Source organism: Pseudophryne corroboree, unplaced genomic scaffold (genome assembly GCF_028390025.1).
Source record: "Pseudophryne corroboree isolate aPseCor3 unplaced genomic scaffold, aPseCor3.hap2 scaffold_1352, whole genome shotgun sequence".
In the NCBI taxonomy this organism is placed as follows: Eukaryota; Metazoa; Chordata; class Amphibia; order Anura; family Myobatrachidae; genus Pseudophryne; species Pseudophryne corroboree.
Genome location: NW_026967978.1, coordinates 125,487 through 146,000, shown reverse-complemented (window position 1 = coordinate 146,000; position 20,514 = coordinate 125,487). Strand labels below are relative to the sequence as shown.

The 20,514-nt window shown below is 48.3% G+C and overlaps 1 protein-coding gene and 1 long non-coding RNA gene across 2 annotated transcripts in view; both read left to right on the top strand.

The window, feature by feature from the left end:
* The first annotated feature begins 8,813 nt into the window (after positions 1 to 8,813).
* LOC134994998 (uncharacterized) lies at positions 8,814 to 14,408 on the top strand. Its single transcript, XR_010197913.1, has 3 exons — positions 8,814 to 9,114; positions 12,662 to 12,853; positions 14,348 to 14,408. It is a non-coding gene; the product is annotated as an uncharacterized LOC134994998 (long non-coding RNA).
* A 150-nt stretch (positions 14,409 to 14,558) lies between these two features.
* LOC134994999 (neurofilament medium polypeptide-like) overlaps positions 14,559 to 20,514 on the top strand; it is a 31,722-nt gene continuing 25,766 nt past the window's right edge. Inside the window, exon 1 of the mRNA XM_063951034.1 lies at positions 14,559 to 14,626. The gene's annotated coding sequence lies outside the window, so the exon portion shown is untranslated. The remainder of the gene's footprint in view (positions 14,627 to 20,514) is intronic.

Here is a 20,514-nt window from a genome sequence, read left to right as displayed (position 1 = left end):
AGGGTGCTCCTGAAGTTGGGTAATATTTATAACATTGCAGCAGACTGCCGTGCGACCACAAGGGATATAGGACTCTTGGGTTAGCAGGCCAATTCCATGGTGTCTTTTTTAGTATGGTGTAATCCTGCTAAATGGGAGAGACATCAATATCACTTTAAATACTCCCAGATCTCCTCACCTCTCCAGTCTTGTCCCTGTATTATTACTATTGAAATGAGTGGTGTTACTGTGACATTCCCAGATCCCCCTCTACACCACCCAGTCATGTCCCTGTATTATTACTATAGATATAAGTGATGTCACTGTGAGGCTCCCAGATCCCCTCACCTCAGCAGTCATGTCCCTGTATTATTACTATAGATATAAGTGATGTCACTGTGACATTCCCAAATTGCCTCACCTCCACAGTCATGTCTCTGTATTATTACTATAGATATGTGATGTCACTGTGACGCTCCCAGTTCTCCTCACTGTCTCAGTCATGTCCCTGTATTATTACTATAGATAGAAATGATGTCACAGTGACATTACCAGATCCCCTCACCTCCCCACTTATGTCCCTTTATGATTACTATAGATATAAGTGATGTCACTGTGACTCTACCAGATCCCCTCACCTCCCCAGTCATGTCCTTGTATTATTACTGTAGATATAAGTGATGTCACTGTGAAGCTCCCAGATCCCCTCACCTCCCCAGTCATGTCCCTGTATTATCACTATAGTTATAAGTGATGTAAATGTGACATTCCCAGATCCCCCTCACTTCCCCCAGTCATGTCCCTGTATTACTACTATAGATATAAGTGAAATCACTGTGACATCACCACCACTCCCAATGTATTATAATAATAATAATAATAATAATAATAATAATAATAAAATAATACCAGGACACCACAAGCTGCTGTCCCTGTATAATAATAACCATACAAAAAAACCTGCTCCCCCCGTATTATACTAATAACATCAGGACACCTCATTCTGCTCTCCCTTTATGGTAATAATAAAAGACACCAAAGGCTGCTCCCTTCTGTATAATAATAATAATGACAGGACACCACAGGCTGCTGCGCCTGTATTATAATAATAATAATAATGCTTCCCCAATATAATAATAACAGGACACCACAGGCTGCTCATCCTGTATAATAACAGGACACCACAGGCTGCTCCTACTGTATAATAATAATAATAATAATAACAGGACACCACAGGCTGCTTCCCTTGTATAATAATAATAGGACACCACTGGCTGCTCCCCCTGTATAATAATAATAACTGTACACCACTGGCTGCTCCCTCTGTATAATAATAACAGGACACCACAGGCTGCTCCTCCTGTATAATAATAGCAGGACACCACAGGCTGATCCTCCTGTATAATAATAATAATAATAATAATAATAATAAAAAAAAAATAATAATAACAAAAGGACACCACAGGCTGCTCCCCCTGTAGAGTAGGATGCCACAGGCTGCTCTTCCTGTCTATTATGACAACACAGGATGCTACCCCTGTTTATTATTGCAATACAGGCTGCTCCTCCTGTATACTATAACAGCACAGGATGCTACCTTTGTATATTATGACAACACAGGCCACTCCCCCTGTATACTATGACAACACAGGATGCTACCCCTGTATATTATGACAACACAGGATGTTACCTCTTTATTGTTAGGCGCCGAGGGTCCGCTCGTCAGTGCGGCCCGGCGCCTAGCAACGGGGACGCCACTGTCGGACCGCGTTCCCCGTTGCTGGGTCTAAGTTAATCACCTCATTGGTTTCCTGGCTGTGTAGCATGCAGCTGCACGGCATGTTGTAATTAATCACTCATCTGTTTCCCTGGCCAGGCAGCTTGGCAGCTGCATGGCATTTAATCCAATCAGCCTCCAAACAGCTGATTGGAGGACTCTCTGTTAAGAACACTTCCTGGGCTTCTCACAGACGCCGGTGATAGCTTCCTGTTTGCCTGAGTCTGCTACAGAGAGTTCCCAGTCCCGGTCTATTCGGTTGTTCCTGTCCTCAGAGATCCTGTACTCGGAAGTTACCATCTGTTCCTGGAGTCTGACCGAGCACCTTTAACATCTGGTGGTGTTCGTGAGTCGCGGCGCAGCCGTGTGTTGCGGCTTGTCCGCTACAGTTTATTATTTTGTTTATATTGTGTTCTGGAGCTTTGCGGAGGATTCCGCTTCCACAAGATCCACTCTGGTGTCCAGCGGTGCCGGATAGGAGTGTCGGATCAGTGGATCTTTGGTTGTCCTTTTCCCTGGCGGCTAGTCCGCACATACCTTTTGATTTAGTTAAGTTAGCTTGTAACCCCTGGCTTGGTTGCTTAGTCAGAGGGCCCCTTGTTATCACCCTGTCTCGGACTTCCCCTTGTCTCCCATTAAGACCTGCGGGGGCATCGGGGTTGGGCAGACATAATCCGCCCTTCGAACGCGGCTGCCATGGGCTCAAGCAACCATAGTCTCGCAGGGGATTTCTGATAACACGGGCGAGACAACGGAGTTAGGGCGCCAGGGGTTACTAGGCTCTCCAGCTCCCACAACCAGCATATTGTTCCTGTACTCAGATCCCTGCCATAAGATCTTCTCCGGTCTGGAGTACAGGAATCATAACATTATCACCGGCCAAACAAAAGAAAAGATTTAACTTACAGTAAATTTTTTCATTTTTTAGTTGGGAGAATTTGTCGGCCTTATGAATCCCGCCGGTGTTGGGCCAAATCATGGCCAGCTGCTTGTTAGTCAGATTCAGGAACTTACTCAGATGGTTCAGGATCTGTCCCTCCGGGTGAGGTCACAGGAAGATCTGTTACGGACTTCCCCGAGGGTCATCCCTGAACCAAAAATGCATCTGCCTGACCGTTTTTCTGGGGATAGAAAACAGTTTTTTAATTTTAAAGAATCTTGCAAACTGTATTTTCGTTTAAGACCAGTTACCTCAGGTACAGAGGCTCAGCGGGTTGGGATTATTATTTCTCTGCTTCAGGGGGATCCTCAGACCTGGGCTTTTGGTTTAAAGACAGACGATCCGGCCTTATCGTCTGTAGACGCCTTTTTAAAATCTTTAGGGCTATTATATGACGACCCTGATAGAGAGGCGTCCGCAGAAAGTCACTTGCGTGCTCTTAGACAGGGTAGGAATCCCGCAGAGAATTATTGTACGGAGTTTCGCCGTTGGTCGAACGACTGTGGCTGGAATGACCCAGCCCTGCGCAGTCAGTTTCGCCTCGGCTTATCTGAATCTATAAAAGACAGTCTCCTCCAGTATCCCGCTCCTGAGACCCTCGATAACCTCATGGAGCTCTCTATTAAAATAGATCGTCGGCTCAGAGAGCGGAGGGCTGAAAAAGGGGCATCTGTCGGGTCCTCTCCCTGGGTTCCTTCCATTCCTGTTGACATAGAGGAGCCTATGCAGATTGGTCTCTCCAAATTGTCTCCGGAAGAAAGAACCAGGAGGCAAAATTCTGGTCTGTGTTTATACTGCGGAGGTAAGGGACATTTTGCCCGTAGTTGTCCAAATAAGTCGGGAAACTTCCTGACCAAGTGAGTTGTGAGGGGGTTCACTTTGGTCTACAGCTCATCTCCTCAAATAATTCACTGTTGGTTCCTGCTAAAGTTTCCTATGGCAGCCTCTGTTCCTCGGTCTCTGCTTTTGTGGACAGTGGAGCTGCAGGAAACTTTATGGATTTAACATGGGCCAAGGCCTTAGGTATTCCACAGCTAACCTTGGGTAGATGTGTCACCATGCATGGTTTAGATGGGAGTCCCTTATCCAATGGGGTTATTTCTCTATGTACACCTCCTGTTTTGCTCTCGGTGGGAGCTCTGCATTCTGAAAAGATTGAGTTTTTCCTTACCCATTGTCCAGCAGTTCCTGTGGTTCTGGGTCACCCTTGGCTGGCCTTTCATAATCCCATCATAGATTGGCAGTCTGGGGAGATCCTACAATGGGGTACCATCTGTGATAAAGAATGTATTACGCTTCCTATCCGAGTAGCTGCCGCCGCTTCCGCACATGTTCCTGGGGAATACCAGGATTTTGTTGATGTGTTTTCCAAGGGCAATGCGGATATTTTGCCTCCCCAAAGGCCTTATGATTGTACCATTGAGTTAATTCCTGGTGCCACGTTGCCTAAAGGAAGGTTATATGCATTGTCTGGTCCTGAAACTGTGGCCATGAATGAGTATGTGAAAGAAAGCCTTGAGAAAGGATTTATCAGGCCATCTAAATCCCCTTTAAGTGCAGGTTTCTTCTTCGTAGAGAAGAAGGATGGTTCACTCAGACCCTGCATTGACTTTAGAGCTTTGAATAAGATCTCAGTAAAGAATACTTACCCTCTGCCGCTGATCTCTGTCCTCTTTGATCAGCTGCGTTCGGCTGTTATTTTTTCTAAGATTGACCTGAGAGGAGCATATAACCTCATCAGAATCAGGTCAGGGGATGAGTGGAAAACGGCATTCAGTACTCAGTCAGGCCATTATGAGTATCTGGTCATGCCATTCGGCCTATCTAACGCTCCGGCAGTTTTCCAGGATCTCATTAATGATGTGCTCCGTGAGTTTCTGGGAAGATTCGTTGTGGTCTATTTAGACGATATTTTGATATATTCTGACTCTGTAGAACAACATGTTACCCAGGTGCGTCAGGTGCTAAAGAAATTACGTGAAAATCACTTATATGCCAAGCTGGAGAAGTGTGAATTTCATGTCACGGAGGTATCCTTTTTAGGGTACATTATTTCCCCTCAGGGATTCTGTATGGAACCAAAGAAGCTCCAAGCCATCCTTAGTTGGGCGCAACCCACCAACTTAAAAGCAATTCAGCGCTTTTTAGGGTTTGCGAACTACTATAGAAGATTTATTCACTCTTTCTCTGACCTAGTTGCTCCCATTGTGGCACTAACTAAGAAGGGAGCAGATCCTACCAATTGGTCACGTGAAGCTGAGTTATCTTTTCAGGCCTTGAAACAAGCCTTTGTCTCAGCCCCTGTCCTCAGACATCCCAACCCAGAATTGCCTTTCATTGTTGAGGTTGATGCCTCGGAGGTTGGAGTAGGGGCTATCCTTTCTCAGAAGGATCCTGATTCCCTTGAATTACATCCTTGTGCCTTCATGTCCAGAAAATTCTCATCTGCAGAATCCAACTACGATGTTGGTAACCGGGAATTGCTGGCTATTAAATGGGCTTTCGAGGAGTGGAGGCATTGGCTTGAAGGAGCGACCCATACCATTTCAGTTTTGACTGATCACAAAAATCTTCAATACATAGAATCAGCTAAACGACTGAATGCCCGGCAGGCTCGTTGGGCTTTATTTTTTACTAGTTTCAAATTCATTATCACCTTCAGGCCAGGTTCCAAGAATACCAAGGCAGATGCCCTGTCACGCAGTTTTCTTCCGGTTCAAGACAACAGTCCTGCTACTCCCATACTTCCATCTTCAGTCATTCAGGCAGGCCTCACACAGGATGTATTTTCCCAGTTAAAGCTGCTTCAACATCAAGCTCCTGGAAATACTCCTGCTGGTCGTCTTTTTGTCCCTGAGTTTTTGAGAGCAACTGTTTTGACGGAGTTTCATGATAGCAAAGTTGCCGGGCATCCGGGAATCGCTAAGACTTTGGAATTAGTCTCCCGCTCAGTATGGTGGCCTGGTCTTTTCAAAGACATTAAAGAGTTTGTTTTTTCATGTCAGGTCTGTGCACAGCATAAAGTTCCCCGTTCTTTGCCTATAGGTCAACTTATGCCATTGAATGTTCCTCTTAGGCCATGGTCGCATATCTCCATGGATTTTGTGGTGGACCTCCCTCTGTCAGCCGGATGCCGAGTCATATGGGTGGTAGTGGACCGTTTTAGCAAGATGGCCCATTTCATTGCTCTTCCCCGATTGCCATCTGCCCAGGGATTGGCAGTCTTGTTCCTCCGCCATGTTTTCAGACTCCATGGCTTACCCACTGACATTGTTTCTGACAGGGGTCCACAATTCATTGCACAATTTTGGAAGTCTTTTTGTGCTTCGTTAAAGATGAAATTATCATTAACCTCCGGCTATCATCCACAATCCAATGGACAGACTGAGCGAGTTAACCAATCTCTAAAACAATATTTGCGTTTGTACTCGGCCAAACTCCAAAATGACTGGTCTGAGTTTCTTCCATTGGCGGAGTTTGCTTATAATAATGCCTGTCATTCCTCCACCAATGTGTCTCCATTTTTTGCAGTTTTTGGTTTTCACCCCAGAGCTAATTCATTTTTTCAACATTCCTCTGTCTCCTCTCTGGCCCTGACCTCTCATCTTAAACTTATTTGGAAAAAGGTGCACCTGGCTCTCAGAAAAGCAGCTTTCCGGGAAAAAAAAATTTCTGACAGGCTCCGGCGGCCGTGCACTTTTAAAGTAGGAGACAGGGTGTGGTTGTCGACTCGCAACATTAAACTTCGACAAACCTCAGCCAGATTGGGTCCTAGATTTATTGGACCATTTCTCATTATCAAAAAAGTCAATCCAGTTGCTTTCCGGTTACGTTTACCAAAAACTTTACGGATCGGAAATACCTTCCATTGCTCATTGCTTAAACCATATGTTTCGTCCAGCAGATTTCCTCGTAAAATATCTCAGGGGAGATCACCAGTTAATGTACAGGGTCAGCAGGAGTTCTTGGTGGAGAAGGTTCTCGATTCCAAGTTGTCCCGGGGTCGGCTTTATTTTTTGGTACATTGGAGAGGTTATGGGCCAGAGGAAAGGTCTTGGGTCCTGGATGAGGATCTCCATGCCCCAAGGCTCAAAAAGGAATTTTTTCGAGAATTTCCTCAGAAACCCGGCCTTAGGGGTTCCTTGACCCCTCCTCAAGGGGGGGGTACTGTTAGGCGCCGAGGGTCCGCTCGTCAGTGCGGCCCGGCGCCTTGCAACGGGGACGCCACTGTCGGACCGCGTTCCCCGTTGCTGGGTCTAAGTTAATCACCTCATTGGTTTCCTGGCTGTGTAGCATGCAGCTGCACGGCATGTTGTAATTAATCACTCATCTGTTTCCCTGGCCAGGCAGCTTGGCAGCTGCATGGCATTTAATCCAATCAGCCTCCAAACAGCTGATTGGAGGACTCTCTGTTAAGAACACTTCCTGGGCTTCTCACAGACGCCGGTGATAGCTTCCTGTTTGCCTGAGTCTGCTACAGAGAGTTCCCAGTCCCGGTCTATTCGGTTGTTCCTGTCCTCAGAGATCCTGTACTCGGAAGTTACCATCTGTTCCTGGAGTCTGACCGAGCACCTTTAACATCTGGTGGTGTTCGTGAGTCGCGGCGCAGCCGTGTGTTGCGGCTTGTCCGCTACAGTTTATTATTTTGTTTATATTGTGTTCTGGAGCTTTGCGGAGGATTCCGCTTCCACAAGATCCACTCTGGTGTCCAGCGGTGCCGGATAGGAGTGTCGGATCAGTGGATCTTTGGTTGTCCTTTTCCCTGGCGGCTAGTCCGCACATACCTTTTGATTTAGTTAAGTTAGCTTGTAACCCCTGGCTTGGTTGCTTAGTCAGAGGGCCCCTTGTTATCACCCTGTCTCGGACTTCCCCTTGTCTCCCATTAAGACCTGCGGGGGCATCGGGGTTGGGCAGACATAATTCGCCCTTCGAACGCGGCTGCCATGGGCTCAAGCAACCATAGTCTCGCAGGGGATTTCTGATAACACGGGCGAGACAACGGAGTTAGGGCGCCAGGGGTTACTAGGCTCTCCAGCTCCCACAACCAGCATATTGTTCCTGTACTCAGATCCCTGCCATAAAATCTTCTCCGGTCTGGAGTACAGGAATCATAACATTTATATTATGACAAAACAGGATGCTACCCCTATATATTATGACAACACAGGCCGCTCCCGCTGTATAATATGACAACACAGGATGCTACCCCTGTATACTATGACAACACAGGATGCTACCCCTGTATATTACGATAGCACAGAATGCTACCCCTGTATATTATGACAACACAGGCCACTCCTTCTGTATAGAAAGACAATACATGCCGCTCACCCTATATAATAGTAACAAGACACAACAGACCCCTCTCACTGTATAAAAGGGCAACACAGGCCGCTCCCCCTGTAGAGTAGGACAACACATGCCGCTCTCCTGTATATTAATACAGCTCCCCTTTATATTAATACAACACAGGCCCCTATCTCTGTATAGAATTACGGTAACGGTGGGGTCTGCGCCACCTGTATTATGGTAACGGCGGGGTCTGCTCCACCTGTATTACAGTAACGGCGGGGTCTGCGCCACCTGTATTACGGTAACAGTGGGGTCCGTGCCCCCCTGTATTATGGTAACGGAGGGTTCTGCGTTCCCCGTATTACGGTAACGGCGGGGTCTGCGCCACCTGTATTACGGTAACGGCGGGGTCCGCACCACCTGTATTACGGTCACAGCGGGGTCCACACTACCTGTATTACGGTAATGGTGGGGTCTGCGCCACCTGTATTACGGTCACAGCGGGGTCCACACCACCTGTATTACGGTAACGGCGGGGTCTGCGCCACCTGTATTACGGTAACGGCGGGGTCTGCGCCACCTGTATTACGGTAACGGCAGGCTCTGCTCCACCTGTATTACAGTAATAGGACACTAGAGTGTCAGCCACCTGTACAGGGATAATGCAGCACCAGAGGCTGCTCCAGCTGCACTATAACAAGGCACCAGAGGCTGCTCCCCCTGTAGTACAGAACCTGACACCAGAGCTGCTCAGCCTATAGAATAATAATAATAATATAATTACCTGCTGCCAGACACAGCAATGGCTGCTCTCTGCTCCTGCTGCCTTGTGGGAATGATAGAAGGAAGGCGGAGCTCAGACCAGGAGAAAATGGCCGCCGCTCCTGACGTCACTACACGGCCAGGGAACCTATTGCTGCAGCCGGACTGGTCTACAAGAAAATGGCCGCCGGCCTCCTGCACTGAGGACATGTATTGTAATATTCATTAGAGAGGGCGGGGCTGTGGGAGGTGTGTTGGAGGGGAGGGGCCAGTAACTAGGAAGCGGCCTGTGCCAATCATTCCCTACTTCCGGTCACTGCATTCCATTCCACACACAGGAAGCCTCGGTGTCCGTAGAGATCAGGTAATGGCGTCTTACTATACAGGGGGAGCAGCCTGTAGTGTCCTGATATTATTATACAGGGGGAGCAGCCTGTGGTGTCCTGTTATTATTTTACAGGAGGAGCAGCCTGTGGTGTCCTGTTATTATTATACAGGAGGAGCAGCCTGTGGTGTCCTGTTGTTATTATACAGATGGAGTGGCCTGTTGTGACTTGTTATTATTATTATACGGGGGAGCAGCCTGTGGTGTCTTGTTGTTGTTATTATTATTTCACTGGGGGAGCAGACTGTGGTTTCCAGAAATTATTATATAGAGGGAGCAGCCTGTTGTGTCCTTTTATTATTATTATTATTATTATACAGAGGGAGTGGCCTGTGGTGTCCTGCTTTTAAAGACATCTGTTATTATTTTTATACTGGGGTGCAGCCTTTAGTGTCATTATTATTGTTTCTCTAACGTCCTAGTGGATGCTGGGAACTCCGTAAGGACCATGGGGAATAGCGGGCTCCGCAGGAAACTGGGCACAACTAAAGAAAGCTTTAGGTCTACCTGGTGTGCACTGGCTTCTCCCACTATGACCCTCCTCCAGACCTCAGTTAGAATTTTGTGCCCGGCTGAGCTGGATGCACACTAGGGGCTCTCCTGAGCTCCTAGAAAAAAAGTTTATTTTAGGTTTTTTATTTTACAGTGAGACCTGCTGGCAACAGGCTCACTGCACCGAGGGAATAAGGGGAGAAGAAGCGAACCTGCCTGCTTGCAGCTAGCTTGGGCTTCTTAGGCTACTAGACACCATTAGCTCCAGAGGGATCGAACACAGGCCCAGCCTCGGAGTCCGGTCCCGGAGCTGCGCCGCTGTCCTCCTTGCAGAGCCAGAAGCAAGAAGAGAATCCTGGAAATCAGCGGCAGAAGACTTCGGTCTTCATTAAGGTAGCGCACAGCACTGCAGCTGTGCGCCATTGCTCCTCATGCACACCTCACACTCCGGTCACTGATGGGTGCAGGGCGCTGGGGGGGGGGGGGGTGCCCTGGGCAGCAATAAGAGTACCTTAACAAGTGGCAAACACACATAATATAGCCTAAAAAGCTATATAGGTGTAAAAATACCCCTGCCAGAGTTCCAGAAAAAGCGGGAGAAGTCAGCTGAAAAAGGGGCGGGGCTATCTCCCTCAGCACACTGGCGCCATTTCCTCTCACAGCTCCGCTGGAAGGACGCTCCCCAGGCTCTCCCCTGCAGTTTCCAGGCTCAATAGGGTAAAAAAGAGAGGGGGGGCACTAAATTTAGGCGCAATATCAATTATATAAGCAGCTATTGGGAAAATCACTCAGTTATAGTGTATATCCCTGTGTTATATAGCGCTGTTGGTGTGTGCTGGCATACTCTCCCTCTGTCTCCCCAAAGGGCTTTTGTGGGGTCATGTCCTCAGTCAGAGCATTCCCTGTGTGTGTGTGTGGTGTGTCGGTACGGCTGTGTCGACATGTTTGATGAGGAGACTTATGTGGAGACGGAGCAGATGCCGATAAATGTGATGTCACCCCCTGCGGGGTCGACACCTGAGTGGATGGATATGTGGAAGGAATTACGTGATAGTGTCAACTCCTTACATAAAAGGTTTGACGACATGGGACAGCCGGCTTCTCAGCCCGTGCCTGCCCAGGCGTCTCAAAAGCCATCAGGGGCTCAAAAACGCCTGCTACTTGAGATGGCAGACACAGATGTCGACACAGATACTGATTCCAGTGTCGACGATGAAGAGACTAATGTACATTCCAATAGGGCCATCTGTTACATGATTACGGCAATGAAAGATGTGTTGCACATTTCTGACATTAACCCAGTTACCACAAAAAAGGGTATTATGTTTGGGGAGAAAAAGGAACCAGTGGTTTTTCCCCCATCTGAGGAGTTAAATGAAGTATGTGAAGAAGCGTGGGCTTCCCCCGATAAAAAACTGGTAATTTCTAAAAAGTTACTAATGGCGTACCCTTTCCCGCCAGAGGACAGGATACGTTGGGAGACATCCCCTAGAGTGGATAAGGCGCTCACATGCTTGTCAAAAAAGGTGGCACTACCGTCTCAGGATAAGGCCGCCCTAAAGGAGCCTGCGGATAGAAAGCAGGAGGCTATCCTGAAGTCTGTATATACACACTCAGGTACTATACTGCGACCGGCAATTTGCAAGATTCTACAAGTTTGATACCCTGGCTGAGGAGGACCTTGAGTTTGCTCATTCGGTGCTGCAGAGTCAGCCGCATTCTCCCGCCCGTTTGGGAGCTTTGGTATAATCCCCATGGTCCTTACGGAGTTCCCAGCATCCACTAGGACGTCAGAGAAAATAAGAATTTACTCACCGGTAAATCTATTTCTCGTAGTCCGTAGTGGATGCTGGGCGCCCATTCCAAGTGCGGATTGTCTGCAATACTTGTATAAAGTTATTGCCTAACTAAAGGGTTAATGTTGAGCCATCTGTTGAGAGGCTCAGTTGTTCTTCATACTGTTAACTGGGTATAGTATCACGAGTTGTACGGTGTGATTGGTGTGGCTGGTATGAGTCTTACCCGGGATTCAAAATCCTTTCCTTATTGTGTCAGCTCTTCCGGGCACAGTTTCCTAACTGTGGTCTGCAGGAGGGGCATAGGGGGAGGAGCCAGTGCACACCAGGTAGTCCTAAAGCTTTCTTTAGTTGTGCCCAGTCTCCTGCGGAGCCCGCTATTCCCTATGGTCCTTACGGAGTTCCCAGCATCCACTACGGACTACGAGAAATAGAATTACCGGTGAGTACATTCTTATTTATTATTACTATTATTAATTTGATTATATGTAATTGTGGGGATTGAAAATATTGCTCAAAATCTAGGATGTATAAAAGCAGAGACCATAATATCCCTGGTATGTGTAACAGATGATAATTGTAGCAGTATGAAGCAAATGTATATCAGACTCCTGGGAGTGTCACAGTGATGTCACTTATATCTATAGTAATAATACAGAGACATAACTGGGAAGGTGAAGGGATCTGTGAGCATCACAGTGACATCACTTATATCTGTAGTAATAATACAGGGACATGACTGGGGAGGTGAGAGGATCTGGGAGCATCACAGTGACGTCATTTATATCTATAGTAATAATACAGGGACATGACTGGGGAGGTGAGGGGGTCTGGGAATGTGACAGTGACATCACTTATATCTATAGTAATAATACAGGGACATGACTGGCGAGGTGAAGGTATCTGGGAGCGTCACAGTGACATCACTTATATTTATAGTAATAATATAGGGACATGACTGGGGGAGGTGAAGGGATCTAGGAGTGTCACAGTGACATCACTTATATTTATAGTAATAATATAGGGACATGACTGGGGAGGTGAAGGGATCTGGTAGCGTCACAGTGACATCACATATCTACAGAAATAATACAGGGACATGACTGGGGAGGTGAGGGGATCTGGGAGCATCACAGTGACATCGCTTATATCTATAGTAATAATGCAGGGACATGACTGGGGAGCTGAAGGGATCTGGGAGTATTTGCAGCAATATTGATGTCTCCCCCATTTTGCAGGGTAATACAGTAGTGAAGACGACCTTTGGTGAGTGTGAGACACCCAGCAGCCATCCTCGTGTGTCAGGTTGACTAAGCAGGACCCACAGCCCCATCACGGTGCCTCCACCTCACTCACTGATACATGAGAGACACAGTGACCAGAAGATCCTGGAACTCACCAACAAGATCATTCAGCTGCTGACAGGAGAGGTGACTGCTGGGAATGGGGTATTATACAGTAACACCAGGGTATGTGTCTGGGTGATGACTGGAGAGGTGGCTGCTGGGAATGGGACATTATACAGTAACACCAGGGGATGTGTCTGGGTGATGACTGGAGAGGTGACTGCTGGGAATGGGACATTATACAGTAACACCAGCGGATGTGTCTGGGTGATGACTGGAGAGGTGACTGCTGGGAATGGGACATTATACAGTAACACCTGGGGACGTGTCTGGGTAATGACTGGATAAGTGACTGCTGGGAATGGGACATTATACAGTAACACCGGAGGACGTGTCTGGGTTATGAGAGAGAGGTGACTGCTGGGAATGGGACATTATACAGTAACACCGGGGGACGTGTCTGGGTAATGACTGGATAAGTGACTGCTGGGAATGGGACATTATACAGTAACACCGGGGGATGTGTCTGGGTGATGACTGGAGAGGTGACTGCTGGGAATGGGACATTATACAGTAACACCAGGGGACATGTCTGGGTGATTGCTGGGAATGGGACAGTATACAGTAACACCTGGAGATGTGTCTGGGTGATGACTGGAGAGGTGACTACTGGGATTGGGACATTATACAGTAACACCAGGGGACGTGTCTGGGTGAAGACTGGAGAGATGACTGCTGGGAATGGGGTCATTATACAGTAACACCGGGGGATGTGTCTGGGTGATGACTGGAGAGGTGACTGCTGGGAATGGGACATTATACAGTAACACCAGGGGATGTGTCTGGGTGATGACTGGAGAGGTGGCTGCTGGGAATGGGACATTATACAGTAACACCAGGGGATGTGTCTGGGTGATGACTGGAGAGGTGACTGCTGGGAATGGGACATTATACAGTAACACCAGGGGATGTGTCTGGGTGATGACTGGAGAGGTGACTGCTGGGAATGGGACATTATACAGTAACACCAGCGGATGTGTCTGGGTGATGACTGGAGAGGTGACTGCTGGGAATGGGACATTATACAGTAACACCGGGGGATGTGTCTGGATGATGACTGGAGAGGTGACTGCTGGGAATGGGACATTATACAGTAACACCAGGGGATGTGTCTGGGTGATGACTGGAGAGGTGGCTGCTGGGAATGGGACATTATACAGTAACACCAGGGGATGTGTCTGGGTGATGACTGGAGAGGTGACTGCTGGGAATGGGACATTATACAGTAACACCAGGGGATGTGTCTGGGTGATGACTGGAGAGGTGACTGCTGGGAATGGGACATTATACAGTAACACCAGGGGATGTGTCTGGGTGATGACTGGAGAGGTGACTGCTGGGAATGGGGCATTATACAGTAACACCGGGGGATGTGTCTGGGTGATGACTGGAGAGGTGACTGCTGGGAATGGGACATTATATAGTAACACCAGGGGATGTGTCTGGGTGATGACTGTATCATTGTGTGTGTCAGGTCATATAAGGTGTCAGGATGTCACTGTCTATGTCTCCATACAGGAGGGGGAGTATATAGAGGAACACACGGTTCTGTACAAGAACCGGCCCCTCACATCACTGGGTAAGAGGAGACTGTCATGTATTGTACAGGGGAGAGCAGGTATGGGGCCCCCTATATACACACATCACCTGATAATCACATATATATATACTGTACTCAGTCACTGTGTGTCTCCTACAGATGGACCCAGTAACAGAGATACCCCAGAGAGATGTCCCCGTCCGCTGTATTCCCAGGACTGTACAGAGGAGAATCACAGGATCCCACAGGAGGATCAGGTAGGTGGGATTTAGGGATTGTGTGTATTATACACTGATATTATACTGTTTCACCTCAGTTTAATCACTATGTAAATGCCATTGTATTTTCTGCTGCGGGGTACACTGGACTCCACAAGGATTAACATCGGGTGTAGAGTAGGATCTTGATCCGATGCACCAACAGGCTCAGAGCTTTTGACTGTTCCCAAGATGCTCAGTGCCGCCTCCTCTATAGCCCCGCCTCCTCTATAGCCCCGCCTCCTCTATAGCCCCGCCTCCGTGCACAGGAGCTCAGTCAGTAGGTTGGTGTCTTGCAGTAAGTAGGCACATAACAGGGGTGCTGCATTAGGCAGCCTATTGATGGGTTTATTGTAAAGGAAAAGACTGAAGATTCTTCTGACAGAGTAACAGGGCTGCAGCCGGTAACGTCTCACAGACGTCCCTGACTGCAGCTCCATCACTCCCAGCGGCGCTGTATACTCCCGCGCCCTAATTGCCGGGTCACTGCAGCGGAGGCTCCGGTTCTTTCACAACATCAGTCACACACACGCCGCCGTCCTCCCGGATCGTGGGGCCGCAGGTACGGGGGAGGTAAGCGGTCTCTCTGGCCGCACTTTACCGCGATCCAGCACGGCTGTAGGAGGCGGGCTGCGCGTGCGCTGGCGTGGACACTGTTATTGGGCAGCCACGCCACTAGCCATCAGGGACCATTACAGGGCACAGGTCTGGGTTTTTTATTATACATAACCCCGCTTTTCACTGCCCGCAGCGCCCGGTGGGGATGTCAGCAGGGGGAGCAGATCTGACCTGTGGCCCCTCCCCCCAGCCCCAGGGCGCCATTTCTGCAATGTTCCCGCCCTGGAGCTGCATCTCTCTCTCTCCCTCACTCCCGGGCAGCGGCCATTACAGACAGGACTGAGCTGTTCCTGGGAATGCTGGGGCAAATCCTCCTCTGTGGAACCGCCTGACTGCCAGCGCTGTGCTTCCTATAGGACACTTAGTATTCTACCTGTCACTGCGACTGTGTTAGATAAGAAAGAGTGCATACAGTCAGGGTGGTGTGGTACAAACACCCTGTGATATACATCCAGTACCTACTGTGCATTGTTATATCTATTGTTATCACATATAGCCATACTGAGTATTACTTTGTATTGCTAGTCCAGTGCAGTTTATGGTGTATAATTTCTGCATGGTACGTGTGTGACTATATATGTGTGTGTGCATGTAGCTGCTGCGTGGCTGCCTTATTGCAGAGTATTTCACTCAGTGTGCTATTCCTATATTGTTATATCTATTGTTATCACATATAGCCATACTGAGTATTACTTTGTATTGCTAGTCCAGTGCAGTTTATGGTGTATAATTTCTGCATGGTACGTGTGTGACTATATATGTGTGTGTGCATGTAGCTGCTGCGTGGCTGCCTTATTGCAGAGTATTTCACTCAGTGTGCTATTCCTATATTGTTATATCTATTGTTATCACATATAGCCATACTGAGTATTACTGTGTATTGCTAGTCCAGTGCAGTTTATGGTATATAATTTCTGCATGGTACGTGTGTGACTATATATGTGTGTGTGCATGTAGCTGCTGCGTGGCTGCCTTATTGCAGAGTATTTCACTCAGTGTGCTATTCCTATATTGTTATATCTATTGTTATCACATATAGCCATACTGAGTATTACTGTGTATTGCTAGTCCAGTGCAGTTTATGGTATATAATTTCTGCATGGTACGTGTGTGACTATATATGTGTGTGTGCATGTAGCTGCTGCGTGGCTGCCTTATTGCAGAGTATTTCACTCAGTGTGCTATTCCTATATTGTTATATCTATTGTTATCACATATAGCTATACTGAGTGTTACTTTGTATTGCTAGTCCAGTGCAGTTTATGGTGTATAATTTCTGCATGGTACGTGTGTGACTATATATGTGTGTGTGCATGTAGCTGCTGCGTGGCTGCCTTATTGCAGAGTATTTCACTCGGCGTGCTATTCCTATATTGTTATACCTGAGGGACTAAGTGTATCAGATTTCTTTCTGTATAATATAGGATTGTATCACAAGATATACTTGCTGTGTATTTTTCCTTGTGACTTATAGTCACCATATTGATTTATATCTCTTGAACTCCCGGTTTGTGCTGTCATAGTCACATCACCGGGTGTTCTTGCTAGGTATATTGCTGCTACACCTTGTACGAGGTTGCCCGATATTGTGCACGCTCTTATGTCTGCTACACGTGGCAACGACGCTGGGGCTTCTCCCACACTGCGTGGTAGTGAGGCTGTAGACGTAATGGAGGAAATGGTTGTTTCCTCTGCTCTACAAGTAACTACCGTCACCTCCCTGAAGGAACGATGGATAGACATGTGGAGTGTTTTTTAAAAGCGATTTATACCCTAATGGGGGCTGTGCATAGGCCAACCATTGCAGCAACTTCGGCTGCTGAAGCTGTTGAGGCGTGGGCTTAGGAGTTTGAGGCGGATCTGCCTTCCAATGCGTCTGAGCATGCTCAACAATGTCTCTTGTATATTACCACGGCTTCTCTGTACCTTAAGTAGGCAGCCTCCGATGCCGGGGTGCTCGAGACCAAGGCTGCTACTACGTCTGTCTTGGCAAGACGTATCCTTTGGTTGAGATTCTGGTCGGTGGATGTGGATTCCAAGAAAACCCTGGAGGTGCTTCCTTTCAAGGGAGACATTCTCTTCGGAGAAGACCTCAATAAGATTGTGGCTGATCTGGCTACTGCTAAAACTGCTTGCCTACCTAGTATGGCTCCTTCCGCACAGAAGGCTAAAAGTACTTTCCCTCGGTCCTTTCGTACTCCAGGTAAAGCAAAAGGTCAGGCGTACCCAAAGCAAGCTTGTGCTTCCAGACCTGCCAAGCCCAGACCGAAGCGTGCCTGGGCCGCCCATCAGCCTGCTTCCATAACTGACTAGCATGCCACATAACGGGGCGTGCCTCCCACTGGGGGATCCCAAGGTGGGGGGCCTACTTCTAGGTTTTGCCCATGAATGGTTGCAGACCACTTCGGATAACTGGGCAAGGGAAGTCGTCACTCCAGGTTACGCCATACCTTTCAAGAATCGTCCCCCTCATCGATTTTGTTTGACAGATGTGCCTCTGGATCCGGCAAAAGCATACACTTGGCATTTGGTGGTGCACTCCCTCATGTCCACCGGAGTGGTGGTACAGGTTCCTCTAGCTCAAAGAGGCAACAGGTACTGTTCAATGCTGTTCCTAGTCCTGAAAACCGGACGGGTCCTCATGGCCCATTCTCAATCTGAAGTCCTTGAACAAGCATGTGCGGGTCTCCCAACTTTCGTATGGAAACTCTGCGCTCTATTGTTCTGGCCTTGGAGCCTGGAGACTTTATGGTCTCCCTGGACATACAGGATGCCTTCCTGCATATTCCTATTGCGGTATCTCATCAGCAGTACCTGAGGTTTGCGGTGGGCAACCTACATTACCAATTTCGGGCGTTACCCTTTGGTTTGACAACGGCTCCCCGAGTTTTCACCAAAGTTATGGCGGTCATGACAGCTTCACTCCGCCGTCAAGGGGTCAGGATCCTGCCGTATCTGGATGAATTGTTGATCCTGGCGAATTCCCCATATCTTCTCCTGTGTCATCTCGATCTGACGGTCCAGTGCATGAAAGCCCACTGGTGGCTGATCAACTGGAAGAAATCATCCCTGGTTCCTGCTCGGAGCATGGTACACCTGGGAGCGTTATTGGACACACACAACCAGCAGTTGTTCCTGTCTAAGGAGAAAGTCCTGAAACTTCAGGACAGGATTCAATGCTTCCTATCTCGTCCGCAAGTGTTGATTCATTCGGCAATGCAAGTGCTAGGTCTCATGGTGTCGGCTGTCGACATGGTGGAGTATGCTCAATTCCATTCTCGCCCTCTGCAGAAGTTGATTCTGTCCAAGTGGGACGGCCTGCTTCACCGGATCAGGTTTCACATGATCTCCTTGTCTCCGGGGGTCCTCCTGTCACTGAGCTGGTGGCCCCAGGACCAACGGTTGTGCAGGGGCCGTCCCTTCTGGATATCCAACTGGGTCCTGCTGACGACGGCTGCCAGTCTAAGAGGTTGGGGAGCAGTGTTGGAAAAGCACTCTCTTCAGGGTCGGTGGACCAAGGAGTAGTCTCTACTCCCGATAAATATTCTGGAACTGCGGGCAGTGTTCAATGCGTTGACAATGGCCCAGCATCTCATACAGAACAGACCTGTTCAAGTAGAATCGGACAATGCCACTACGGTGGCGTACAGCAATCAGGGCGGCACTCGAAGCCGCATGGCATTGAGGGAAGTATCACAGATTCTTCAGTGGGTGGAACATCATCTGCCAGCCATATCGGCAGTGTTCATTCTGGGGGTCCTAAACTGGGAAGCGGACTTTCTCATTCATCAGGACGTACATGCCAGAGAGTGGAGCCTCCATCCAGAAGTGTTTCAACTCCTCGTGGACAAGTGGGGCCTTCCAGATGTGGACCTGATGGCATCTCGACACAATCACAAGGTTCCAGTTTTCGGAGCAAGGACAAGGGATCCTCAAGCTACGTTCGTGGACGTTCTGGCAATACCATGGAACTTTCAGCTACCTTATGTGTTCCCTCCGGTGTCACTCCTGCCCAGAGTAATACGGAAGTTCAAGCAAGAAGGCGGAAACCTACTTCTGGTTGCTCTAGCGTGGCCCAGATGGCACTGGTTCTCCAATCTACTGGGACTCTCGTGGGATCATCCCCTTCTACTTCCACAACGACCGGACCTCCTCGTTCAGGGCCCTTGTGTTTACCAGGGCCAAGGGTTTTTCTGAGGTGGTCGTTCAAACTGTGTTGAAGGCCCGTAAGCCGGCTTCTGCTCTGATCTACCATAGGGTCTGGAATGCTTACTTCACTTGGCGTGCGTCTCATAATCATGACATTTCGAAGTTTAGTACGGCCAAACTATTGGCCTTTCTACAACAGGGCCTGGACTTAGGCCTGCGTCTGGCCTCCCTCAAGGTTCACATCTCTGCCATCCCTCAAGGTTCACATCTCTGCTTTGTTCCTTTGGTTTCAGAGAAAGATAGCTACCCTAGCTGATGTCCATACATTCACTCAGGATTTGCTGCGGATTCAGCCTCCATATGTGCCACCTGTGGCCCCTTGGGACTTGTTGGTGGTTTTGGAGGCCTTGCAAGAGTCTCCGTTTGAGCCCTCTTGCCTCTGCTGACCTTAAGTGGCTGTCCCTTAAGGTCCTCTTCTTGCTGGCGATTGTTTCAGATAGAATGGTATCGGACTTGGGTGCCTTATCCTGTAAGTCTCCCTATTTCATTTTTCACCTTGAACGGCCGGTTCTTAGAATGCGGCCAGGTTATTTGCCTATGGTGGTGTCTTCCTTCCACCTTAACCAGGAGATATTGGTTCCGGCTTTTAATTCTCCTGAGTTGTCTTCCAAAGAGCGGTCTTTGGATGTGGTACGGGCTCTCCGTATCAATGTGAAGAGAACTGCCTCTTTTAGGAAATCTGATTCTCTTTTTGTGTTGTTTGGTTTTCACAAACGTGGCTGGCCTGTTTTCCAAGCAGACTTTGGCCAGGTGGATTAGAATGGTGATTGCACATGGTTATGTACAGGCTGGTCATCCGGTTCCTGCTACCATTAAAGCCCATTCTACTTGGTCGGTTGGACCTTCTTGGGCAGCCCACCATGGTGCGACACTTGAACAGTTGTGCAAGGCGGCAACGTGGTCCTCTGGGAACACGTTTATAAGGTTCTATGCCTTCGATACTTCCGCCTCCCAGGATGCTTCCTTTGGACACTGGGTTGTTGTGCTCGCTACAGTGCTTCCCCTCCCATAAGGAACTGCTTTAGGACATCCCCGATGTTAATCCTTGTGGAGCCCAGTGT